The sequence below is a fragment of the Erythrolamprus reginae genome, chromosome 1 (genome assembly GCF_031021105.1).
Source record: "Erythrolamprus reginae isolate rEryReg1 chromosome 1, rEryReg1.hap1, whole genome shotgun sequence".
Classification (NCBI taxonomy): domain Eukaryota; kingdom Metazoa; phylum Chordata; class Lepidosauria; order Squamata; family Dipsadidae; genus Erythrolamprus; species Erythrolamprus reginae.
This window is the reverse complement of record NC_091950.1, coordinates 279,897,739-279,917,677: the sequence shown is the minus strand read 5'-3', so window position 1 is coordinate 279,917,677 and position 19,939 is coordinate 279,897,739.

The following is a 19,939-nucleotide window of genomic DNA, read 5'->3' as shown; positions in this document are numbered from 1 at the left end:
AATGGAAAGCTCTGCTAACATACTACATTAATTATTTCAAACCCATTACTTCGGAGAAATACAAGCAGATATGGCTCTATCATTCTGAATATGGAACACATCTCTGCTTTATTGCTGGTTGCTTACCTAAGTAATTTAACTTGCCATTTATTCTGGATTCTGATATCGGCCAGATGAAGATCAGAGCTGTCTTACTCCAGATGTTCAATGATTGATGGTGTGCCATCAAGTTGATGTTGAGTTTTAGCAAGCATGTTATTGTTGGAGGGAGGAAGATATTGCTTATAACAACTAAGCCATAAATAAAATGAAGCAGGGATATGACTCCACCAGAAAATACTTACTGTGATCAGATTCACAATGCATTTGGGTCAGTTTTATTGGGGTGGATGTTTTCTCACAGACCCTTGGTGGCAGAGTGGTTAGAGCGCAGTACTGCAAGCTTAAGGTGACCAGATTTTAACATTGGTAAAGTGGGACATCATTGATGGGGGGGGGGTGTTTCTTAATTAAAAATTTGGTCTATGAAATAAATAAATAACTTACCTAAAAAGAGGGCTTTTGTTCAGTGGTGAAATCCATTTTTAAAGCTATCTATTCTATGGGCATGGCTTGGTGGGCATGGAGTGGCTTGGTGTGTGGCACGTGTAGGATACTTCAAAATCAAAAATGCTAATAGGCTTTTTGTAAAGTTGGGGTTAAGAGACTTGAATGAATATAACATGGTTCAAATATGTCAGGAGTGAAATTTAAAATTTCTCCCTACCAGTTCTGTGGGCGTGGCTTGCTGGCCGTGGCAAGGGAAGGATAATGCAAAATCTCAATTCCTACCACACTCCAGGGGAAGGATACTGAAAAATCTCCATTCCCACTCCACTCTGGAGCTAGCCAGAGGTGGTATATGCTGGTTCTCTGAACTACTCAAAATTTCCATTACTGATTGTCCATAACCTGTCAGAACCTGCTGAATTTTAGCTCTGAAATACATCCTTTTAAAAAATGTAATATCACAATCCTTACAAAAACAAAAATGCAATATTAAATGCAGTTTATCCAGTAGCTACATGGAACATTATCCTTGACTTTCCATTCATTAGAAACTCTTGGTTTTTCTTGCCTTAGTAAGGCCAAAGCTTCACATTACTTCTTTTATGAATCCAACATTATATGGGACAGAATGAATCATCCAATATTGCAAGAAGTGTACTGTTCAAATGAGGAAAATTTGTAAGAACCTACATTATTTTTGCAGACCTTGAATATTTTTAAACCATTCCTAGACTTGAGGCTGGAAAGATGTGTTGCCAGATTTAACATTGGAAGGATTTTGAAGGTTTTCCTAATAGCTATGATACTTCTTCAAAGGCAACATTCAACAGTATATGTTAAGAGTCCCCAGTTTTAGGGAAAGATACAAATTAAACATATTATAAAATACAAGATGAAATATTTAGAGCAGAAGTGGAATCAGACAACATTAAAAAGCTTCAATAATATGAATAACCAACCCAAAACAAGGATTATTTCTGGCACAGACCTTACCAGATCTGCCCAGTATACATCCGATACTGCCCAGTATGGAGACCCAGTCAAGGAAATGAATTAAGCCTTTTGTGCACCTTAAGCATTATATATTCTATATTGTAAATATGTATTCAGAGGTTCTGCTTGAAAATTGTTTCTACTGTATTGCTTGGGATCAGCCCGGCCATTTTGCCTCTCAATCAAGTAAAGTTTGCCAAATTATTTAATTTCTTAGATTCATTTGTTAAATGAACCCCACATTATGCATATGATTTTCTTTCAGCTTCTCTTTCCTTATAGATCTGCAAATGCTTGAAAAAGTTACTTTTTCATTAGCATCACAACAGTGAAGAATTGCTAAACAAAACATTTGCAAAATGAAGAGTCCTTGTATTTAAATGTTTTCTTACACAAAAATCACCCATGTTATTTATTTGGATTTACAAACTACCACATTTTTAAGAGTATAAGATGCATCAGAGTATAACACGCATCTTAGTTTTGGGGAGAAAAATAGGGGGGGGGGGGCTATCTACAAGGTATTCCTCATTTTATTCCCTGGGTAGGGCTGAAAACAAAACCCTTTTGGAGGGAATAGCAATGAAAACAAACCTGTAAAGACTTAGGGCTAGAAAAAAACTTTGGACTAGCAATGAAAACAAGCCTGCATGCCAGCAAGATTGTTAGCACCTCATTAGAAAAAAAACAGCTTTTGAAAAAGCTATATTCCAGTATAGGATGCACCCAAATTTTCAGCCTCTTTCATTGGGGGGGGGGGGGGGAGGTGTATCTTATACTCTGAAAAATACAGTATTTCTTGAACAGGTGTGTTTGCAGTGGATGCTACCTCCCTACCTCCTTTGGTGATATAGGCTTAGCTGTCTTCATTTCACACATTTTCTACCTTAAAGCTAAAAGGTCTCTTCGGTTTTTCTTTTCTCTTCACTAGCTGCATAATCATTGAAGTTGGCCAGCAGCAATCAAAGAGCGGAGAAGTTTGATAAACTCTTTTATTGTTTGCCAACCTGGATGCTGCCTTCAGGTCCTGGCCTTTTGCCAATGACATACCTGTGGCATGAACCAATCTCCATTGACAATCTTGAGATATATCTTGTCCTAGAGGGTTTTTTTTTTTTAACAAAATTGCATTGGCTCATTTAATCAGCGTAATGCAAGCAGTTATTTTCTCTGTCACTCCAAACATGGCTTTAATATCTTGGAAGTAAATTATGGCAGAGTACTTACTGTTCTGAGATGTTTGTCGAAAAGATTTTTGTGGTTTTTAAGCTAAGGAAGGAGCGCAGGAAAACTAACTCTGTTTAGCCTGCATTATTAGAGGCTTGCTTAGTTGAGAGTGCTTAGCATGCAGGAGTGGGTTCTAACTTACCTTGCTGCCAGTTCACTTCCTCCCATGTTGTGTGGGCACGCCTCATGGGTGTGTGCACGCACAAAGACAAACTGAACCCCCACCCCCAAAAAAGCCCAAAACAAGATGGCAATATATCTACAGTGCCGTAAACCTCCGGTCACAATTCAAAGTGTTGGTCATTCCCTATAAAGCCCTTCATGGCACCGGACCAGGGTATCTACGAGACCGCCTTCTGCTACAAGAATCCCAGCGACCGGTTAGGTCCCACAGAGGGGGCCTTCTCCGGGTCCCGTCAACAAAACAATGTTGTTTGGCGGGCCCCAGGGGGACAGCCTTCTCTGTGACGGCCCCGGCCCTCTGGAACCAACTCCCCCCGGAGATTAGAATTGCCCCCACCCTCCTCGCCTTTCGTAAGCTCCTTAAAACCGACCTCTGCCGTCAGGCATCGGGGAACTGAGATATTCTTTCCCCCTAGGCCTTTACAATTTATGCATGGTATGTTTGTTTGTATGTATGTTTGGTTTTATATATAAGGAGTTTTTAATTGTTTTAAGTATTAGTTTTATTATTGGATTTACATGATGTTTTGTACTATTGTTGTTAGCTGCCCCGAGTCTACGGAGAGGGGCGGCATACAAATCCAATAAATGAATGAATGAATGAATGAATGAATAATTAAACAAACAAACAAACAAACAAAGAAACAAACAAACAAACTTGGTTTCTGCATATGCTCAGAAGAAAAAATACATGTAAAATTTATTTTAAAACCTAACATCCAAAAATGGTTTAAATGTTTTTTTAAAAAAAGATAGCAGTGCCTGCGACTGAACTGGTTCGGTTATATCATTGAGATGTCACCAGCGGGTCACTAGTAGTTTGGGCAAACCGGTCCGAACCATGAGGAATCCACCTCTGCTAGCATGGCTAAAATTGGCATTAAGGGACAGATCCAACAAATTTATGCTGATCATGAAGTATTTGTGAGACTGTGGAATTAGTCAGGGTGTTGTCAGGTGATGATATTTAGAACTTACTGCACATAAATGAAGTCTTGCTCACTTGATCATTTGAAAAATCAAGTTTTGCTGCATTGATCTAGTACAGTGATGGTGAACCTATGGCACGGGTGCCACAGATGGCACGTAGAGCCATATCTGCTGGCACGTGCGCTGTTGCCCTAGCTCAGCTCCAACATGCATCTGTGTGCCAGCCAGCTGATTTTTGGTTCACAAAGAGGCTCTTGGGGGCAGTGTTCCATCTAATTTTTCTGGGGGGTGGGCAGAAAAGTATAGTGTCTGAGCGGCAGTCCCTTCGGGACTGGGCGGCACAGAAATAATAAACAAACAAACAAACAAATAAAAAACCCACCCTGTTTTGCCTCAGAGAATTTCAAAATAAAATACTGTACTGTGTGTCTATAACAGTGAGCTCATAATAGGGCAACTCTATCAATATCAAAATGCCACTTAAATAGTTGAGCTAGTTTCAAACTAGATTTTGATTTTCTTTCTCTCTTCCTTACTCCCATTCTTTTTCTTTCTCTTTTCCTTCCTCTCTTTTTTCTATCTGTTTCTCTCTCTTCCTCTCTTCCTCTCTCTCTCCTTCCCTCTCACTCTTTCCCTCTCAGCTTCTGGGCAGGTATGGAAAACTCTGAGTTGATGACGATTTTTAAGTGAGCGATTGCTCATTGCTCAGCTTAGAGGGAACTATGCTTGGGGGGGGTGTTTTTGGCTTCCAGAGAGCCTCTGGGGGGGACGGGAGAGGGCGTTTCTACCCTCCCCTGGCTCCAGGGAAGCCTTTGGAACCCGGGGAGAGCAAAACACGAACCTACTGGGCCCACCAGAAGTTGGGAAACAGGCCATTTCTGGCCTCCAGAGGGCCTCCAGGGGCGGGGTGAAGCTGATTTCGCCCTCCCCAGGCATTAAATTATGCACAACAGTGCACTCCCACTCTCTTTCAGTACCTGAGGAAAAAAAGATTCGCCATCACTGATTTAGTATTTCGGTACCATGTTCAGTACCATTAATCACAGACAGGTTGATCTTTCTTGAACAGCCAGCTGAGAGTCTTTTGGGAATCCTTATTCTGGAACACAATGCAGACTACCATCGTCCAGTCATTTCTTGACTCCAAGTCAAGGCATGAGCAGAAGTGTTATGGTATTTTTCACTGAATTTACAAAAGGTGAAAAAAAAATATGCACACATTTGTAATGGTATGACTCTTTTAACTGAGTCATGAAATATGAGATCCCAAGGACAACAGCAGAAAAGATGCCTCAGTCTAGGCTGACTAATGGGAAGATTACTGTTGTAAACAAAATCCACTTCCAGATTTTGGGATGGAGAGGATTGGAAATGAGGCATTGTTTCTGGAGACCTGACACAACCCTGTCCATTTTGAAAGGTTGGTTGGCTAGCTCATCTGCAGATGTTACTTCCCTTCCATAAATCATCTGCCTTGGTTATATGAAGAGTGGCAGTTAAAACACTGGTGTTAGTTTCCCTCTTTTCTTTTTTCTATCCATCTTCTTTCTATACATCCTAGACATATCTGTGAAAGAGAATTTTAAAAAATAGGAAAGAAATTGAATGTAAATAAAGTATGGGGTGGGAGATTTAGACACTCATTTGACATGATCAAAAACTTTAATAGTTCTGAATGCACTTTAATTAGCTTTTTGAAGCTTGGGTAGAGAATGAAAAGCAATTACCCTTCAGAAAACAAAAGACATAATTTTGAACTAATGTTGGCCCTTGCATTAAACTAGAGCATGGGGATAAAGAAAGGAGGAGAAAGTAGATTAAAAATTTCCCAGTATTGGAAACGGATAAGGAAATGGTTACAAGAAATAATAGGAGAATAAATAAAATTTAAACCGGAACTATTTTTATTTGGAGTAATTGACAAAAAAATTAAGAAACAACTCTGGTACATCATTTTACAAATAGTAATTGCAGCAAGAATTGTATACGCTCAATATTGGAAACATGAAAACACACCAAGTGATGAAAAGATTATGCATAAGATATTGGAATGTGCAGAGATACATAGGCTCACATTGGAAATTGAAGGCAAAGTAGAAACAGAATTTTATGAGATATGGAATAAACTGTATGATTGGTTAGAACAGAGAAATAAAGATGTATAGAAATAAATGTGAATAACTGTATGAAAGTACTGTTAAAATGTTTATTGAAATGTAAATTGGAAAAATGTAAAATTTAAATTTAAAAATGTATTATTTTTGACGTTGAAAATGTTATCTTAAATAAAAGGCAGATTTTATTTGTTTTTTTGTGAGGATATTTTTTTTAACACAAGGGGATTATTTTCTTTCATCCCAAAAGTTGTCTAGTTGAGTATTTTCTTATGTAAGTATTCTTTTGTAGAGATCACTGGCAAAAGTTAATAGAAAAAAAGCTCTAGGGATTTTGACAACTAGAGAAGGAGATAAAATCTGATACCAGGGAAGTTCTTAGGGTTGCTTCAACATCTGAAGAAATGGCAATGGTCAAGTTAGTGCAAGGACATGTTTGTTTGAAATGATAAATCAAGCATCTCCCCAGTGAAATGCACATTTTAATTGGGTTACAATGTTATCATCTTTGCTGTGAGGAACAGAATGAATTTTTTCTTCTCCTGTTACCCAAGAAACATGATTAGCTTAAACTTATTTGAAATTCTAGGTTGTGTTGAGGCAATGGCCATGTCACAGAGGAAAGAGATGAATAGCATTTAGCAATAACATTTAGTCTTATGTAACTTGCCTTCAGAGGTTGGGGGTACTCCATCACTGAAGGCTTTGAAAAAGAGACATTTCAACTATTTGTTGAAATGATGATGATGATGATGATTATTATTATTATTATTTATTAGATTTGTATGCCGCCCCTCTCCGAAGACATAGGATTTCTTGCTCGAGCATGGGGTTGGACTAGAAAACCTCCGAGATTCTTTCCAATTCTATTATTCTTTGTTCACTGTTCTATGTTCATAGTGCTTTAAAGCCCTCTCTAAGTGGTTTACAATATCGGCATCTTGCCTCAACAATATAGTCCTTATTTTACTGAGGGATGGAAGGATGAATCAACCTTGAGCGGGTGAGAATCGAACTGCTGGCAGTAAGCAGAGCTAGCCTGCAATACTGCATTCTAACCACTGCGCCATCAAAACTCTTACTTTGGCTGAAAAAAGTTTCTGATCATCAACCAGACCTATTGTAATTTATCAGTCTTTCTCTTAAAAATTGTTTAGGTGAATGTACATCCTCCATAATATTTCTGATCAATGAATAGTATGGAGGATATTGAAGAGTAGGTAAGGGTTCTCCACTACAGGATCCATTGTTTAAAAAGCTAGAAATGTTTATGCTTATAACCATATTGTACTGAAACAAAGATCTTGAACACAGGTTTTTTTTCCTTACACCAATTGAGGTAATGTCTCTTTCCCTTTGGTTTAACACATGAGCTCTCCAATCTGGTATGACACTATTACTATTGAGACCCTTTGTTCCTTAATTTTTTCATTATGCAATAGGAGAGGATTCTTAGTAAAAACTAAGTAAAATATTAGTAATATAATTAATATTTTGGATAACTATCTGCTTGCAAATAGGGTTTTTGTTCTGGTTTCTTCAGTTTAACTTTGCATCTTTAATGCTGGCACTTTTCTTAAATGATTTCTCAGTACTGAGAGAGCCAGGGTTCAACAAAACTGTAGGTAGTTGTGCTTTATGAAACAACAATAAATATAACTGCACAGTTTGGAAAAAAATATGCATTTAGCAGGTGCTGTTGGTAGCTTCTGGAATTGAATAAAGTAAAATATGCCAATAACAGATGTGTTCCTTGGCTCTGTATTAACATAATTACATAAGTAAATCATCCCTCTCTCTCTTCCTCCCTCTCCCTCTCTCTCTCTTATATAGATTTGACATTGCAACATTATATATCCCTGTTATAATTATACAACTTCAACTTATTAAGCATTTGGGTTTTTTGTATCTACCAAATGCTATCTCTGCTACTCAGGACATAGATTTTTAGTAAGCAAAGGATCCTTCAAATCTTTTTTAGGGTTACACTAAACAGTAACTAGTAGCAAACAGCAATAAATCAGATTTAGTATTCAAGTAGTTCAGTGTTTACTCTTTAATTATTCAAATGCTTCACGTCATCAAATCATCTTACAATCTTTACTACAACTCTATAAAGTAAACCAGTACCACTATAGTGGTGCTTAATAACGTCGTAACAAAGATGTGTCTCCAACAGAGAAGAATAGTTATAATTTGTGACTGAACTGTGAAGTCCTTGGGGCTCTCTGAAGTTCCTTGCTTGCTGATATTTCATTATCCAAAGTAGGTAACATCGACAATACAAGTGATATGGGTTTGCTGCTTGTTGATATGAAGTAGTTTGCCCTGACATTTTTGATGGGGGTATAGTTTCTACTTGGTGATTCTTTGATTAAAATAGACTAGACTAGATAACCAAGCAGGAAACAATACACTAATGTAGCTTAGCTTGGAATCTGAAACTTCTGATGCATCTGAAACATACTGTATATGAAAAGCAATTTTATCTAAGATATATAGGTAGTTATCAGGTTCAAAGATGAAATGCACTTGTGCAATTAATCTATGAAGATGCAGGTGGCTTTGCCTTCTTAGTCTGGAAGTGCACATTTTATACAATGAGGCCAGTGGATGTCCATTGTTGTAATAATTATAGGTGTTATTCTGTGATGCTGCTTAGAGTTTCTATTACTTTTTTTGGCAATTCCTACATTACCTTCAAAGCTAATGGAGATTTCATAGCACAGGATTCTATCAAAAGCCATTTTTCTAGTTCCCTTTACTGGGTGGCACAGTGGCATAGGGTTTTCTTCATGGGGCATCTTTGTAGCATTTGCGTAGATGACTTCAGAAATCTCTCCCCAGTCTTCAGTACACCATGGAGTAATCAGTGAGACCTACATTGCTCCTCCATTCTGATAATGTGTTCCTTACCCAGCTTCTGGCTTTGATAAAGGGATTCAACACTGGTGGACTTTGTATCATCCAAGATTTCCAGACTGGATATATAATATTGTTAATAATGAAGAGAGTGCAAGTAAAATTTATCCAGTTAGAAGTGTCATTAGTAAAGAGTCTCGGATTCACATCCACAGAAGACAGCAGGGATAACCACAACCCTGTAGATTTTCAGATTTGTGGAGATATAGATGCATTTCTAGTACAACGGTCTAGTAAGCAGCTGCTCCAAAGCCAAATTGGCCTTGCTCCTCCTGGAATCAATTTCTTTGTCTAAAGACCCATAATTCCAAATAATGCTTCCCAATATTTGAAGCTATTGACACTGTCAGTTTGGTGTTGTTAGTGATTTTTACTTCTAAGAATTTGATACTTGGCACTTGCTGGTAAAATTTTTCAACCTTCTTATGGCTGGTAGACTAGCCAAAGGACATAACAGCACTGTGAATTTGTTCAGCATCAACTGTAGATCATTGTACAGTGAAGAACATAGTCATCAGAAAAGGATTTCTTGAAGATTGTATGATGGCATTTCATCTATGCATTCAAGCAGCAAAGGACAAGTCAGCATCTGATATATATTCCCTCCCTCATACTTTGGACAGTATGTGAATCAAGCAAACAAAGAACACCCTGATCAGGAATGGGGTTAGCACACAACCTCATTTCATCCCATTAGACATAGTAAATGCAGCTGTATCAACATTGAAAATGACCTATCCTGGCATTATGTTATAGAGGAGTTGAATCAACTTCACAAATTTACTTGGGCATCCATAAAGCCTCCCTGTTTACAGTGTCAAATGCTTTTGTCAGGTCAATGATGACAGGTTAAAGAGGTTTGTTCTGCTTGTTGCATGGCAAATATCTGTCTGTTGTATTCTGTTCTGCCCAAAAGCCACACTGAACATATGAGGGATAGCTCTCCAAGACAGTGAGAGTCTATTTGGGACAGTATAGACAAAAATCTTGACTCTGATGGAAAGTAGTGAAGTATAATTGTAGTATGCTGCCCTTATTTTTATAGAGAGTCTCAATGGGGGCAACACAGAAATTGTCAAGTACATTCTCTATGTGCTAAATGTTTTCCAAGATATCTTGGAACACTTGCAATGCATTTGGGTCTAGAGCTTTGTAAATCTCAGCAGAATAGCCATCCTGTCTATTGCCTTATTTGAGTTCATCTATGATTTTGCTTTCTTGATCTCATCAGTAAAATAAGCAGATCCCAGACTGGTAGCTGAGGAATCCGCTGTAAAACATTAGGTTAACTGTGGACAGCCTACTGAGTAGTTTCAGCCAATGTTTTTCCAGTCCTTCCTGGTCTTTGCTCAGACTCAACTCATCAGATGACAGCAGGTTGGAACCATAAATTGACTTTATAGCACTGAAGTATTTTCTGATGGTATGTATGTCTGTCTAAGATATTCCATTTGCAATCTATTCAGGCTGGGGGGAAATTGAAACTTGTGAAATGAGGCAAATGTTTGGACAAAACTCCGGAGTTTCACATTTAATCAAATTCTAGCCAAAGGCTGATTGTTACTTACATAGGAGGTTCCACAATTTCCATGACAGTTGCTATCATTCAACAGCCAATCTGACAGATAATGGTGTTCAGAAGAATCTGTATAGTTCTACTCCACATTCAGTTAAGTGTTCATAGTCAATTCCATGTTCCTGATTAATGCATTCCACACAGAGAACTCTAGCTGCATGGGGCAGCATAAACTGCAAGTAATAAACTAAGTAACCAAGCAGCGCACAAACACACAAAAAAAATCTTATTGCTTTATATGGAGATAACAAATCTCTTTCTAAAGCCAGGATTTATCCTAGGAAAAGGCTATGGAGTTGTTGATGATTGTCTCCTGACCTTGTTAAAGCTAAGAAAATGCTTAAGAATTCCAAAGCATACTAGGGATAAAGGACGTATCAAAATAGAAGTTTTCTCAAGCTCATAAAAGTGGAGTTTATCTAAGTCTAAAGCTGCTCAGAGACCAATGATGCAGATCAGAAGCAAAACCAAAATAGACATCTGTCTGAAATGTCAATGGACATAAAGCCTTGTGGGATCTGAGATGTTAGTGCAATTCCTTCCACCAGGTTTCACAGTGACTGGCTGACTTCCATTTCAATAAAACATTTTTTTTGTTTGTTTCTCAAAGCAGAATTTCTACCGATTCTACCGAAACATGTGGCAAAATCATGCTTCGCTGTGAAAAATAATGCACAGCATTGTACCTCTTTGCAGTAAATCTATAAATCTCATTTCTAAATAACTTGATGAAAATAACATAGTCATTAGTTTTCATGTTCACATTATTTTATCTGATTAAAACTATGTATTAGTTCACAATTAAATTATTTGCAATATACTGGTCTTTATGAGCACCTAAAACTCTTTGAATACACCTAAGCTCCAAAATAATTTTATTAACTGATCATACAATATCCATCAATTTCTCATCTTCCAAGAAACTTATAATTCTCTAGAACTATCCCTTGACTGCACTGCTTGTTGAGACAATTTCACACATGATCTTTATGTGTGTAGGTTTTCAGGCCACTGAAATCTACTTTTAATTTCCAGGCCTAACCTAATTGAGGTCCTTGAGAATTTTACTTCATTGAAACTCACATGACTTCCCACAGAAGTTTTGCCTATAAAAGACTCCAACAAAAGTGTAATTGTTGTGGTTCGCTTGCCTCCTACAAAATAGTCATGGACTCAGAGGACTCAAAGACTGTGGAGGCGCAGCACAGGCATCCTGTGTTCCTGACACCTGAGATGGACAGTGAAAAAGATGAGGGGTCAGGGTCAAAAAAACAGCCAGGGCCTGATACACTTCCTGGGATATGTGCATCAGCACTTCCTGTGAGGAATGATGTTGCATTTCCTGTGCTGAGTGACTCAGGAGAACAGGAAGAGCCTTTTCTGGATGCCCAGGTTCACAGGGCATTTAGGAAACATGAATGGTTGGCTAAGAGGAGAGTCACTCAGAAGTAGTGCTGTGGGCTATTGGGTCACACCTTCAGGGTATTTAAGAGTGAGCAGAGCCCTGCCTAGTTGCAGAGAACACGTTTCATTTTGGCTTTTAGTTTCGTGATCTTCCATCTTATGTTTGAAAGAATATTCTTGGCTTTCAGAAAAACTCCGAGCTTCAAGATTATTCCTGTGCATCTCTACTTCCGATATTCACAGCTGGGTAATTATATTTGTGCTTATTTCTCTTTCTGGGACTCTTGCCAGCTAATAATACCCTCCCTGCTCATTATGCAAAAAACATTGAGAAACTTTAACTTTATTCGTAAGTCTTTCCTTGTAAATATATATTCCCTGTACAAAGTAAACCCTTTATTATCCACCTTTATCACCAGGCATGGGGGAGTTAAGATATTCCTTCCCCCTAGGACATTACAAGTTATGCATGGTATGTTTGTGTGTATGTTTGGTTTTATAATAAGGGTTTTTAGTTGTTTTATTAATTGGATTGTTACATGCTGTTTTTTATCATTGTTGTTAGCCGCCCCGAGTCTACAGAGAGGGGCAGCATACAAATCCAATGAATAATAATAATAATAATAATAATAATAATAATAATAATAATAATAATAATATGTACACTCTGCATTTGATTCCTGTGAGGCTTGGTGATAGAACCTAACAATAATTCTCTTGAAGAAAAGACTTTGTATTAACTTCAGTATTTACTGATAGCTGTTTCGTGTGTATGTGGAGGTTTTAACCCATCTTTACTAAAACTGAGTCAGATATACAGCTAGTCCTCCATTACAAAAGTTCACTTAGTGACCATTCAAAGTTACAATAGCACTGAAAAAAGTCCTTGAAAAAACAAGAGAAGAATATAGAAAAATAAGAAAGTAAAGCAAAACTTTAAGGTAGAATCTGTCTTTCTTCTGACCTTTTAAAAAATCCAGTAATAATTAAGTTATGGAATCTGTTGGAATAAAACTACAAAATATTGGATAGCAAAGAAAAATCTAGAGAAGTTTGAAACACCATTTTAAATTTCAACCTGATATGATTTTTTCTACAATTACAGTATTTAGCTGTCACAGTTGTTTTTTTTAAAAAACCAACAAAATAAGCATTCTAAAGAAAAAGTCTGGGATAAGAAATAATTTTCTCCTCCTCTGACTTGCTTTCTTCTGCTAGTCTGAATCATTGTCCTTGAATTTCTGAAAATGGAAACTATTGTTACAAAGATACGCATCAAACAAAAATGGGATTCAATCATAGTAATGTAATAAAAAAAATAAAGCATAGAGTTTTTCTTAAATATTCCTCATCCTTTCCATTCTAAATAAACTTACAAAACTTATCATAAGAAAGTTATTTTGGGACAGATGGAGTAAAAAGAAGGGATTAAAGGATATTGGATCTTCTTTACAAGACCTACAATCCAGTAATGCTTCATGACTTTTTTTAACAAAAATAAAAATATTGAATTTTTAAAAATGCTTCATGACACATATGACTTCTTCCTTTAACAGAATAACAGAGTTGGAAGGGACATTGGAGCCGTCTAGGAGTCACATTGAAGCATATCAAACTCTATATCATTCCATACAAGTAGCTGTCCAGTCTCTTCTTAAAAGTCTCCAGTGTTGGAGAATCCACTTCTGAAGACAATCCATTCCATTGGTTAATTGTTCTCACAATTAGAAAATTTCTCCTTAGTTCTAGTTTCCATCCATTATTTTTGCCTTCTCTTCTAGTGTTTTGGAGAATAGGTTGACCCTCAAATAATGGAACACTGCTATCATGTCACCCCAGTCCTTCTTACTAGACTTGACATATCCAATTCCTGCAACCATTCTTCATTTGTTTTAACCTACATGTCCCTAATTATCTTTGTTGCTCTTTTCTGTATTCTTTCCAGAGTCTCAACTTCTTTTCTATAATATGGTAACCCAAACTGGAAGCAATATTCTAATATTCTTACTAAGGCTTTATAAAATGGCACCAATACTTCACATATTCTTGATTCTATCCCTGTGTTAATACAACATAGGATTGCATTGGTTTTTTTGGCAGCTACACTACTGCTGGCTCATGATTGCCCACTAGTGATTGCCTACTAGGGCTCCAAGATCCATCTTATAATGAGTACTATTAAGCCAAATTTCACCAATTTGTAACTGTACAATAGTTTTTCTGGCCTAAATATAAAATATTACTTTTTTTCTATATTGAATTTCATTTGTTTATTTAGGCCTAGTGTTCAAGTCAATCGAGATCCATCTGGATCGTCTATCTTTTGGGATAGAAATTTTCAATTATTTATTACCTATGTCATTCATACATATTGAGACATATGTATACATAGGGAAGAGATTAACATTCAGTGATGGGCATGACAGAAACACTAGCTACATTCAAAAGTTTATTTCCTACCTAATCCTCCATCAGGGGTGCATCAGTGAGATTTTTTCCATTTCCAACTTCTATTATCAAAGTATTATATAATTTCAAATTAAACATGATTTATACAAAAGGGCTTAAAAAAAAAACATAACCCTGCCTGTCATTTCATGTGGAAAAGCTATAAAAGTGCTATTTCTTCAAAATGTCTCTGCTTTTAATTCAGTGTTGTGCCTGTGCATGTGCAAATCATCACAAGTGTTTTATTTTTCTGTTTCTTGCTAGTCAAAGTTAGTTCCACTGGGAAAATTTCTCACGTAGTCCTTCACACCTTAGCAGCATTGGAGTTAAATGCTATGTTGCCTTTCATCATCCTTCAGAGATGCACTTCATGAAGTGGATACCAATGACTCATCATTGGAAAAACGATCTCCAGATCACTTTAGAGGAATGTTATAAAGGTCATAAACTGGGTTTTTTTTAAAAAAAAGAAAGCTACTAAGCAGCAGTTCATTGCAGAACAGACCTTGTTAAAATAGCCAAGCACTGCCAGAACAGTCAGAGGAAAAGCATGGCCCAAACAATGAAATGAATCTCCCAGATACAATGGAATTATCCTCTAAGGTTGCTTTGTTTATCTCTTTCTCTGCCTAACAAGAATAGCACGTAGTTAAGTGTGGCCAGGATGGCATTAAAATTGGGTACATTGTCTTCAAACCACACACCACTTGTTCCTAATGATTGAGTGGAGATGGCACAGAATCTGCTTGTTCTCTGAAGGTAAAGGTTCCCCTTGCACATATGTGCTAGTCGTTCCTGACACTAGGGGATGGTGCTCATCCCTGTTTCAAAGCCAAAGAGCCAGCACTATCTGAAGACATTTATTTTATTTTATTTTATTTTATTTTATTTTATTTTATTTTATTGTATTGTATTGTATGTATGTATGTATGTATGTATGTATGTATGTATGTATGTATGTATGTATGTATTTGTCCAAAACACAATGAGCGTTTTAGTGGGTATATACACACACACACATATACGTGGGTATATATATATATATACCCACGTATATATATATACGTGGGTATATATATATCAAGTCCCAGTGGGTATGGCTAGCTGATGAGGCCAAAATAAGGCCGAAATAGATCTATCCTAGTCTCCCTTAATTTTCAAATTCAGCTTAAACATGTGACATATATATATATATATATATATATATATATATATATATATATACACACACACACACACACACACACACACACACACACACATGGTAAAATACATGATGAAGGTTATAGAGGAGATACTCATAGTAAAATATATCTAAGAAATAATAGAAAAGAAGATATAGTAATAGAACATATCAATGAAAGAATAGAAGAAGAGAAATAGGAATAGAAGAATGGTATAGGAGATATAGGAGAGTAATAGGACAGGGGACGGAAGGCACTCTAGTGCACTTGTATTCACCCCTTACTGACTGTAATAACCGAGAAACACGGTCTCCAATTTAAATCCTTTTATTCTCTACAGGCTCTAAGCGAGCGGATAAACACTTTCACTGTAGACGCGAGTTAACAGAAGAAGCGCGTAAGACGAGTAGCGCTTCTATTTAAAGACTTTCCCTCAGCAACAGCCGGCGGCTGACAGCTCTTCCATTTTGGCGCCCTCTACAGCAACCAATAGGAAGCAGGTAAACAATGCATATGGTTTCTTTCAATTCTGCTTAACAACTCTTGTTTAACAAGTTACCCCAGATACAGAACAACATAGAACATTACAGAATTTACAGGATTTAACACCCCTCCCCTTCTGGATGATTTTACAGGTATTTATTCGGACAAATAAGTAACGAAGTCTTCCAGGTGAGGGGGTCTTCGTGAGGTCCGATCTGACCGTCTAGGGTCGCTCATGACTTGTGTGTCCACCGACGAAGATGGTTCCTCTCGTCCCGCAGACGCATTGCTTTCATGACCAGGAGATGGCAGAGCAGAGGCAGCGTTGGAATGGCTATTTCCCCCAGGTAAGTCCCAATCAACTGGTTCCGGGTTCCTGTTAGCCCTTGCGAAATTCCCTGTGGGGAGGGGATGAGTGTTATCTTTATGTCCTTCACTCTCGGCTTTTTCCACTCTCCCCCTAATGTGGTCAATGTGCCTCTTCCAGAGGCGGCCATCTAGTAATTTGACCATATATGTTTTGGGACCTGTTTGATCTTGCACAATGCCACTTTCCCAATGCTTTCCCGCATCAAAATTTTTAACATATACTTTTTGTCCCACAGCCACTGCACGCTCAGGCATTAGCACATTGTCCGGTTTTAATTTGATGTAGGAGGGGTGCAGTCTATCAAGGGGGGATCTTAACCTTCTCCCCATTAACAACTCAGCAGGGCTTTTCCCAGTAGTCAGACTAGGTGTTATGTGTTGGGTCAGCAAGAACGTGTCTAATCTTTCCTGGATGTCACCTGGAGCTGACCTCTTAATGGCCTCTTTGGCCACGCGAACATAACGTTCTGCTGCTCCATTAGACCACGCTGCGTGGGGCGATGTGAGTGCATGCCGGACTCCAAGATCAGTTAGGAACACTTCAAACTGTTTAGATGTAAATTGGGGCCCATTGTCTGAGACTAATATGTCTGGGCACCCATGTGTTGTGAATAACTTCCTTAATACATGTATTACTGCTGATGATGTGGTAGATGTTAATAACACTATTTCAAGCCATCTTGAGTACGCATCAATCACGATTAAAAACATATTATTCCCCACTGGTCCGGCCAAATCAATGTGCACCCTAGACCATGGCCCTTGGGGACTGTCCCACTGTGCAGGGGTGGTTTTAGGCGGGTCTGGCCGCGTTTCTTGGCACTGGCCACATGTTGCCACCCAGTTCTCTATTTCTTTATCCAAGCCAGGCCACCACAAATATCCCCTTGCCAATGCTTTCATCCTCACCACCCCTGGGTGTCCCACATGCAGCATTTTCATAACCCGCGGTCTCAGGGCAGTGGGAATAACCACTCTCTCCCCCCAGAGTATGCAATCATGCATAACCGATAGTTCTAGCCGCTTTGTTTTGAACTCACCTACTAAGGGATCGTTCCCATTTGCTGGCCAGCCTTTTAGAATGTAACTTAAAATCCTACTCAAAATCTTATCCTGCCTGGTTTCCAATGCCACCTCTCTGGCAGTGACCACAGGAGTCTTATCTAATTCAATAAGGAGCACCTCTGATGCTGGCGCTGGGTCTTCTACTCTCTGTCCCAATGGACAGCGACTAAGGCCGTCTGCGTGATTAATAGTAGATCCCCCTTTATGAATGAGCTTGTAGTCATTATGCTGCTAGAAAAATAGCCCACCTGGACATACGGGGAGACATGAAGGGAGGAGTCGGCCGTCCTGTGGCCAGCAGACCCAAGAGAGGCTTGTGGTCTGTTACTAATTGGAAAGGTCTCCCTAACAAATAATGGTGAAACTTTTTCACCCCGGCTACTAATGCTAAAGCTTCCTTGTCAATCTGCGCGTAATTGCGCTCAGCCCCAGATAGCGTTCTCGAAAAATAGGCAATGGGCGCTTCCTGACCATTAGGAAAGATATGGGCTAACACTCCGCCCACCCCGTACGGAGAAGCGTCGCATGTGAGCCTCACGGGAAGTGTAGAGCTGTATTGCACTACTAAGCTATGGGACGACAAAAGATCTTTAACAGTGTTAAACGCCCGTTGCTCCTTCTCACCCCAGTGCCAGTCTGTCCCTTTGTGGAGGAGCCTATGTAGCGGTTCAGCTGCGGAGGCTTTCTGTCTTAGAAAAACAGCATAAAAATTTAATAGCCCCAAAAAGGCTTGCAGCTCCGCTTTACAAGTTGGGGCAGGCGCTTCTTTAATGGCTCTAACTTTTTCTTCTGTGGGGTGAATGCCTTCAGCATCTATACGAAATCCCAAGAATTCGACTGATGGGGTTCCCCACACACATTTTTCTGGCTTCAGCCGCAAGCCCTTGTCTCTCAATCTCGTGAGCACCTGTCTAATTCGACCATGCAGCTGGGCAGAGGTGTCACCACAAATCAAAATGTCGTCAAAATAAGGGACCACCCCATCAAGGCCCCCCAATAAGCGCCCCATTAACCGTTGGAATATACCAGGAGCAACACTAACACCGAATTGCAGGCGCGTACATTTGAAAGCACCCCTGTGCGTTACAATAGTCTGCGATAAGGCAGTGGCTTCGTCTACTGTTAATTGCTGGTATGCCTGGGCAAGGTCCAGCCTCGCGAAGATTTTCCCAGAACCTAATGTGTGCAACAGCTGTTGCACTACTGGAATGGGATACGAGTTGTGCTGTAGTGCCTTATTAATGGTAGATTTATAATCTGCACAAACTCAAAGCGATCCATCTGGCTTTAGTGGGGTTACAATTGGGGTTTCCCAGGGGGCATGTTCCACTGGAACCAGTATGCCTTGTGCTTGAAGTTTAGTTAATTGTTCATCTAGCTTACTAAGCAAGGGCAAGGGCACCCTGCGAGGTTTTAATCTAACGGGAGGAACAGCAGGATCTAATGAAAAAGAAATAGGAGGCCCTTTAAAGGTACCTAGACCAGCACGGAAAACCTCAGGAAATTCAGTCACAAAATTAGGGGCAGTAGAATATGTCAATTTGTTAAGACCCGTGACTGCTAACCCCAAAGGTGCCATCCAGTCCAACCCTAGAAGGGAATGATTAGCCCCGTCCACAACTAACAGAGGGAGAACATGGTGCACATTTCTAAAGGTTATAGGAACCCTGGTTTTACCCAAAACCCTAATAGGGTGACCCTGGAAGTCATTGATAGCAATGTCCAAAGGTTGCAAATCGTCCCGTGTCAAACTTGGTACATACAAATGTAATTTATGCCAGGGCATTAGTGTATATTTCGAGCCTGTGTCCAACTCCATATGGCACGGCTGATGGGTTAAGACGAGGGGGACAACAATTTTATTAGGGGCAGGAGGATAAATTGCAGGACCACTGAAAAAGCGGTTACCTCTGGCATTCCAAGGACGGCGGTAACCCCGTCCTTGTGGCCGGAAAGGACGGTAGGCTCGTGGAGCAGCAAAGGAAGGCTGTTGACCTTGTGGGGAAGAGATGTCATCTGGCAAGGCAGCACGGCAAGCGGCGGCGATGTGGCCTCTCTTCTCACATCTGTAGCAAAAGGCGTCCTTAAAGGGGCAGCGAGACCGTTGATGTTGACCTCTGCAACCGGCGCAGGCAGGAAAAGTTGATCGGGCTTGTCTGTCTGGCGGCCCTCGTAGGTAGCAGCAGTGCTCATTGTAGTCCTCATATTCGGAGAGCTGAACTTCAGGCAGGCGGCGAACCGAGGCACGCTGGGTGTCTGCTATCTTAAAAACAGTTTGCAGCTTGTCATTGGATTTTAAATCAGCCGCCGCAGCCTCAGCTACCTCAGCTGTCTGAGCAGCCTTAATCACGTCTTGTAATGAGGAATCTTCAGTAGCCAAGAGCTTATTCCTTATGGTGATGTTCCGCATCCCAAAAATTAAGGCGTCTGTCAATCTCGCTTCAGGATTGTCAAATTGACATTTCGCCAAGATAGTGCGTAGCCGGGTTGCG